Source organism: Megalopta genalis, unplaced genomic scaffold (genome assembly GCF_051020955.1).
Source record: "Megalopta genalis isolate 19385.01 unplaced genomic scaffold, iyMegGena1_principal scaffold0024, whole genome shotgun sequence".
Classification (NCBI taxonomy): Eukaryota; Metazoa; Arthropoda; class Insecta; order Hymenoptera; family Halictidae; genus Megalopta; species Megalopta genalis.
Window position 1 is genome coordinate 2622501 of NW_027476094.1, and position 7754 is coordinate 2630254.

Here is a 7754-nt window from a genome sequence, read left to right on the forward strand (position 1 = left end):
CAACAACAACATGAACAACAAGAACAACAACAGCAACAACAACAACAAGGACAACAAGAACAACAAGAACAAAAAGAACAACAAGAACAACGAGAACAACGAGAACAACGAGATCAACGAGAACAACAACAACAACAACAACAACAACAACAACTAGAACAACAACAACAAGAACAACGGGAACAACAACAGCAAGAACAACAAGGACAAAAAGAATCACAAGAACAAGAAGAACAACAAGAACAACAAGAGTCACAAGAGCAGCAATAACAACAAGAACAACAAGAACAACAAGAACAACAAGAACAACAAGAACAACAAGAACAACAAGGAAAACAAGAACAAGAACAACAACATCAACCAGGACAACAACAACATGAACAACAAGAACAACAACAGCAACAACAACAACAAGGACAACAAGAACAACAAGAACAACAAGAACAACAAGAACAACAAGGAAAACAAGAACAAGAACAACAACATCAACCAGGACAACAACAACATGAACAACAAGAACAACAACAGCAACAACAACAACAAGGACAACAAGAACAACAAGAACAAAAAGAACAACAAGAACAACGAGAACAACGAGAACAACGAGATCAACGAGAACAACAACAACAACAACAACAACAACAACAACAACAACTAGAACAACAAGAACAACAAGAACACCAAGAACAACAAGAACAACAAGAACAACAAGAACATCAAGAACAACAACAACATGAACAACAAGAACATCAAGAACAACAACAACATGAACAACAAGAGCATCAACAACCAGAACAACAACAACAACAACATCAACAAGAACAAAAAGAACAACAACAACATGAACAACAAGAACATCAACAACCAGAACAACAAGAACAACAAGAACAACAACAGCAACAAGAGCAACAAGAGCAACAAGAGCAACAAGAGCAACAAGAGCAACAAGAGCAACAAGAACAACAAGAGCAACAAGAGCAACAAGAGCAACAAGAGCAACAAGAGCAACAAGAGCAACAAGAGCAACAAGAGCAACAAGAACAACAAGAACAACAAGATCAACAAGAACAACAAGAACAACAAGAACCACAAGAACAACAAGAACAAGAACAGCAAGAAAAAACAACAACAACAACAAGAACAACAAGATCAACAAGAACAACAAGAACAACAAGAAGGAGAACAAGAACAACAAGAACAACAAGAAGAACAACAAGAACACCAACAAGAACAACAAGAACAACAAGAACAACAAGAACAACAAGAACAACAAGAACAACAAGAACAACAAGAACAACAAGAACATCAAGAACAACAACAACATGAACAACAAGAACATCAAGAACAACAACAACATGAACAACAAGAGCATCAACAACCAGAACAACAACAACAACAACATCAACAAGAACAAAAAGAACAACAACAACATGAACAACAAGAACATCAACAACCAGAACAACAAGAACAACAAGAACAACAACAGCAACAAGAGCAACAAGAGCAACAAGAGCAACAAGAGCAACAAGAGCAACAAGAGCAACAAGAGCAACAAGAGCAACAAGAACAACAAGAACAACAACGACAACAAGAACAACAAGAACATCAAGAACAACAAGAACAACAACAACATGAACAACAAGAACATCAACAACCAGAACAACAAGAACAACAAGAACAACAAGAACAACAAGAACAACAAGAACAACAAGAACAACAAGAACAACAAGAACAACAAGAACAACAAGAACAACAAGAACAACAAGAACAACAAGAACAACAACAACATGAACAACAAGAACATCAACAATCAGAACAACAAGAACAACAACAGCAACAAGAGCAACAAGAGCAACAAGAGCAACAAGAGCAACAAGAGCAACAAGAGCAACAAGAGCAACAAGAGCAACAAGAACAACAAGAACAACAAGATCAACAAGAACAACAAGAACAACAAGAACCACAAGAACAACAAGAACAAGAACAGCAAGAAAAAACAACAACAACAACAAGAACAACAAGAACAACAAGATCAACAAGAACAACAAGAACAACAAGAAGGAGAACAAGAACAACAAGAACAACAAGAAGAACAACAAGAACACCAACAAGAACAACAAGAACAACAAGAACAACAAGAACATCAAGAACAACAAGAACAACAAGAACAACAAGAACAACAAGAACAACAAGAACAACAAGAACAACAAGAACAACAAGAACAACAAGAACAACAAGAACAACAAGAACAACAAGAACAACAAGAACAACAAGAACAACAAGAACAACAAGAACAACGAGAACAACGAGAACAACGAGAACAACGAGAACAACGAGAACAACGAGAACAACGAGAACAACGAGAACAACGAGAACAACGAGAACAACGAGAACAACGAGAACAACGAGAACAACGAGAACAACGAGAACAACAAGAACAACAAGAACAACAAGAGCAACAAGAACAACAAGAACAACAAGAACAACAAGAACAACAAGAACAACAAGAACAACAAGAACAACAAGAACAACAACAACATGAACAACAAGAACATCAACAATCAGAACAACAAGAACAACAACAGCAACAAGAGCAACAAGAGCAACAAGAGCAACAAGAGCAACAAGAGCAACAAGAGCAACAAGAGCAACAAGAACAACAAGAACAACAAGATCAACAAGAACAACAAGAACAACAAGAACCACAAGAACAAGAACAGCAAGAACAACAACAACAACAACAAGAACAACAAGAACAACAAGAACAACAAGAACAACAAGAACAACAAGAACAACAAGAACAACAAGAACAACAAGAACAACAAGAACAACAAGAACAACAAGAACAACAAGAACAACAAGAACAACAAGAACAACAAGAACAACAAGAACAACAAGAACAACAAGAACAACAAGATCAACAAGAACAACAAGAACAACAAGAAGGAGAACAAGAACAACAAGAACAACAAGAAGAACAACAAGAACACCAACAAGAACAACAACAACAACAAGAACAACAAGAACGACAAGAACAACAAGAACAACAAGAACAACAAGAACAACAAGAACAACAAGAACAACAAGAAGGAGAACAAGAACAACAAGAACAACCAGAACAACAACAACAAGAACAAGAACAACAAGAACAACAAGAACAACAACAACAACAACAACAACAAGAACAACAAGAACAACATGAACAGAAAGAACAGCAAGAACAACGAGAACAGCAAGAACAACAAGAACAACAAGAACAACAAGAACAAGAACAGGAAGAACAACAACAACAACAAGAACATCAAAAACAAGAACAACAACAAGAACAACACGAACAACAACAAGAACAACAACAACAACAAGAACAACAAGAACAACAAGAACAACAAGAACAACAAGAACAACAAGAGCAACAAGAACAAGAACAGCAAGAACAACAACAACAAGAACAGCAAGAACAACAACAACAACAACAACAACAAGGACAACAGGAACAACAACAGCAAGAACAACAAGAACAACAAGAACATCATGAGCAACAAGAACAACAATCACAAGAACAACAACATCTTCCAGAACCACAACAACATGAACAACAAGAACAAGAACAACAACAACAACAACAAGAACAACAACAACAAGAACAACGGGAACAACAACAGCAAGAACAACAAGGACAAAAAGAATAACAAGAACAAGAAGAACAACAAGAACAACAAGAGCAACAAGAGCAGCAATAACAACAAGAACAACAAGAACAACAAGAACAACAAGAACAACAAGAACAACAAGAACAACAAGGAAAACAAGAACAAGAACAACAACATCAACCAGAACAACAACAACATGAACAACAAGAACAACAACAGCAACAACAACAACAAGGACAACAAGAACAACAAGAACAAAAAGAACAACAAGAACAACGAGAACAACGAGAACAACAAGATCAACGAGAACAACAACAAGAACAACAACAACAACAACAACAACAACAACTAGAACAACAAGAACAACAAGAACACCAAGAACAACAAGAACAACAAGAACATCAAGAACAACAACAACATGAACAACAAGAACATCAAGAACAACAACAACATGAACAACAAGAGCATCAACAACCAGAACAACAACAACAACAACATCAACAAGAACAAAAAGAACAACAACAACATGAACAACAAGAACATCAACAACCAGAACAACAAGAACAACAACAGCAACAAGAGCAACAAGAGCAACAAGAGCAACAAGAGCAACAAGAGCAACAAGAGCAACAAGAACAACAAGAACAAGAACAGCAAGAACAACAACAACAACAACAAGAACAACAAGAACAACAAGAACAACAAGAACAACAAGAACAACAAGAACAACAAGAACAACAAGAACAACAAGAACAACAAGAACAACAAGAACAACAAGATCAACAAGAACAACAAGAACAACAAGAAGGAGAACAAGAACAACAAGAACAACAAGAAGAACAACAAGAACACCAACAAGAACAACAAGAACAACAAGAACAACAAGAACAACAAGAACAACAAGAACAACAAGAACAACAAGAACAACAAGAACAACAAGAACAACAAGAACAACAAGAACAACAAGAACAACAAGAACAACGAGAACAACGAGAACAACGAGAACAACGAGAACAACGAGAACAACGAGAACAACGAGAACAACGAGAACAACGAGAACAACGAGAACAACAAGAACAACCAGAACAGCAAGAAGAACAACCAGAACAGCAAGAAGAACAACAAGAACAACAAGAACAACAAGAACAACAAGATCAACAAAAACATCAAGAACAACAAGAACAACAAGAACAACAAGAACAACAAGAACAACAAGAACAACAAGAACAACAAGAACAACAAGAACAACAAGAACAACAAGAACAACAAGAACAACATAACAACAAGAACAACAATAACAACAAGAACAACAAGAACAACAACAACATGAACAACAAGAACATCAACAATCAGAACAACAAGATCAACAACAGCAACAAGAGCAACAAGAGCAACAAGAGCAACAAGAGCAACAAGAGCAACAAGAGCAACAAGAGCAACAAGAGCAACAAGAGCAACAAGAACAACAAGAACAACAACGACAACAAGAACAACAAGAACATCAAGAACAACAAGAACAACAACAACATGAACAACAAGAACATCAACAACCAGAACAACAAGAACAACAAGAACAACAAGAACAACAAGAACAACAAGAACAACAAGAACAACAAGAACAACAAGAACAACAAGAACAACAAGAACAACAAGAACAACAAGAACAACAAGAACAACAAGAACAACAAGAACAACAAGAACAACAAGAACAACAAGAACAACAAGAACAACAAGAACAACAAGAACAACAAGAACAACAAGAACAACAACAACATGAACAACAAGAACATCAACAATCAGAACAACAAGAACAACAACAGCAACAAGAGCAACAAGAGCAACAAGAGCAACAAGAGCAACAAGAGCAACAAGAGCAACAAGAGCAACAAGAGCAACAAGAACAACAAGAGCAACAAGAGCAACAAGAGCAACAAGAGCAACAAGAGCAACAAGAGCAACAAGAGCAACAAGAGCAACAAGAACAACAAGAACAACAAGATCAACAAGAACAACAAGAACAACAAGAACCACAAGAACAACAAGAACAAGAACAGCAAGAAAAAACAACAACAACAGCAAGAACAACAAGAACAACAAGATCAACAAGAACAACAAGAACAACAAGAAGGAGAACAAGAACAACAAGAACAACAAGAAGAACAACAAGAACACCAACAACAACAGCAAGAACAACAAGGACAAAAAGAATAACAAGAACAAGAAGAACAACAAGAACAACAAGAACAACAAGAACAACAAGAACAACAAGAACAACAAGAACAACAAGAACAACAAGAACAACAAGAACAACAAGAACAACAAGAACAACAAGAACAACAAGAACAACAAGAACAACGAGAACAACGAGAACAACGAGAACAACGAGAACAACGAGAACAACGAGAACAACGAGAACAACGAGAACAACGAGAACAACGAGAACAACGAGAACAACGAGAACAACGAGAACAACGAGAACAACAAGAACAACAAGAACAACAAGAACAACAACAACATGAACAACAAGAACATCAACAATCAGAACAACAAGAACAACAACAGCAACAAGAGCAACAAGAGCAACAAGAGCAACAAGAGCAACAAGAGCAACAAGAGCAACAAGAGCAACAAGAACAACAAGAACAACAAGAACAAGAACAGCAAGAACAACAACAACAACAAGAACGACAAGAACAACAAGAACAACAAGAACAACAAGAACAACAAGAACAACAAGAACAACAAGAACAACAAGAACAACAAGAACAACAAGAACAACAAAGACCAACAAGAACAACAAGAACAACAAGAACAACAAGAACAACAAGAACAACAAGAACAACAAGAACAACAAGAACAACAAGAACAACAAGGACAACAACAACAACAACAACAAGGACAACAACAACAACAACAACAACAACAACAACAACAAGAACAGCAAGAACAACAAGAACAACCAGGACAACAAGAACAACAAGAACAGCAAGAACAACAAAAACAAGAACAACAAAAACAAGAACAACAACAAGAACAACAACAAGAACAACAAGAACAACAAGAACAACAAGAACAACAAGAACAACAAGAACAACAAGAACAACAAGAACAACAAGAACAACAAGAACAACAAGAACAACAAGAACAACAAGAACAACAAGAACAACAAGAACAACAAGAACAACAAGAACAACAAGAACAACAAGAACAACAAGAACAACAAGAACAACAAGAACAACAAGAACAACAAGAACAACAAGAACAACAAGAACAACAAGAACAACAAGAACAACAAGAACAACAAGAACAACAAGAACAACAAGAACAACAAGAACAACAAGAACAACAAGAACAACAAGAACAACAAGAACAACAAGAACAACAAGAACAACAAGAACAACAAGAGCAACAAGAGCAACAATAACAACAAGAGCAACAAGAACAACAAGATCAACAAGAACAACAAGCACAACAAGAACAACAAGAACAACAAGAAAAACAAGAACAAGAAGAACAACAAGAACAACAAGAGCAACAAGAGCAACAATAACAACAAGAACAACAAGAACAACAAGAACAACAAGAACAACAAGAAAAACAAGAACAAGAACAACAACATCAACCAGAACAACAACAACATGAACAACAAGAACAACAACAGCAACAACTAGAACAACAAGAACAGCAAGAACACCAAGAACAACAAGAACAAGAAGAACATCAAGAACAACAAGAACAACAAGACCAAGAACAACAACAACAACAACAACAAGAACAAAAAGAACAACAACAACATGAACAACAAGAACATCAACAACCAGGACAACAACAGCAACAAGAGCAACAAGAGAAATAAGAGCAACAAGAGCAACAAGAGCAACAAGAGCATCAAGAGCAACAAGAACAACAAGAACAACAAGAACAACAAGAACAACAAGAACAACAAGAACAACAAGAACAACAAGAACAACAAGAACAAGAACAACAACGACAACAAGAACAACAAGAACATCAAGAACAACAAGAACAACAACAACATGAACAACAAGAACAACAACAGCAACAAGAGCAACAAGAGCAACAATAGCAACAAGAGCAACAAGA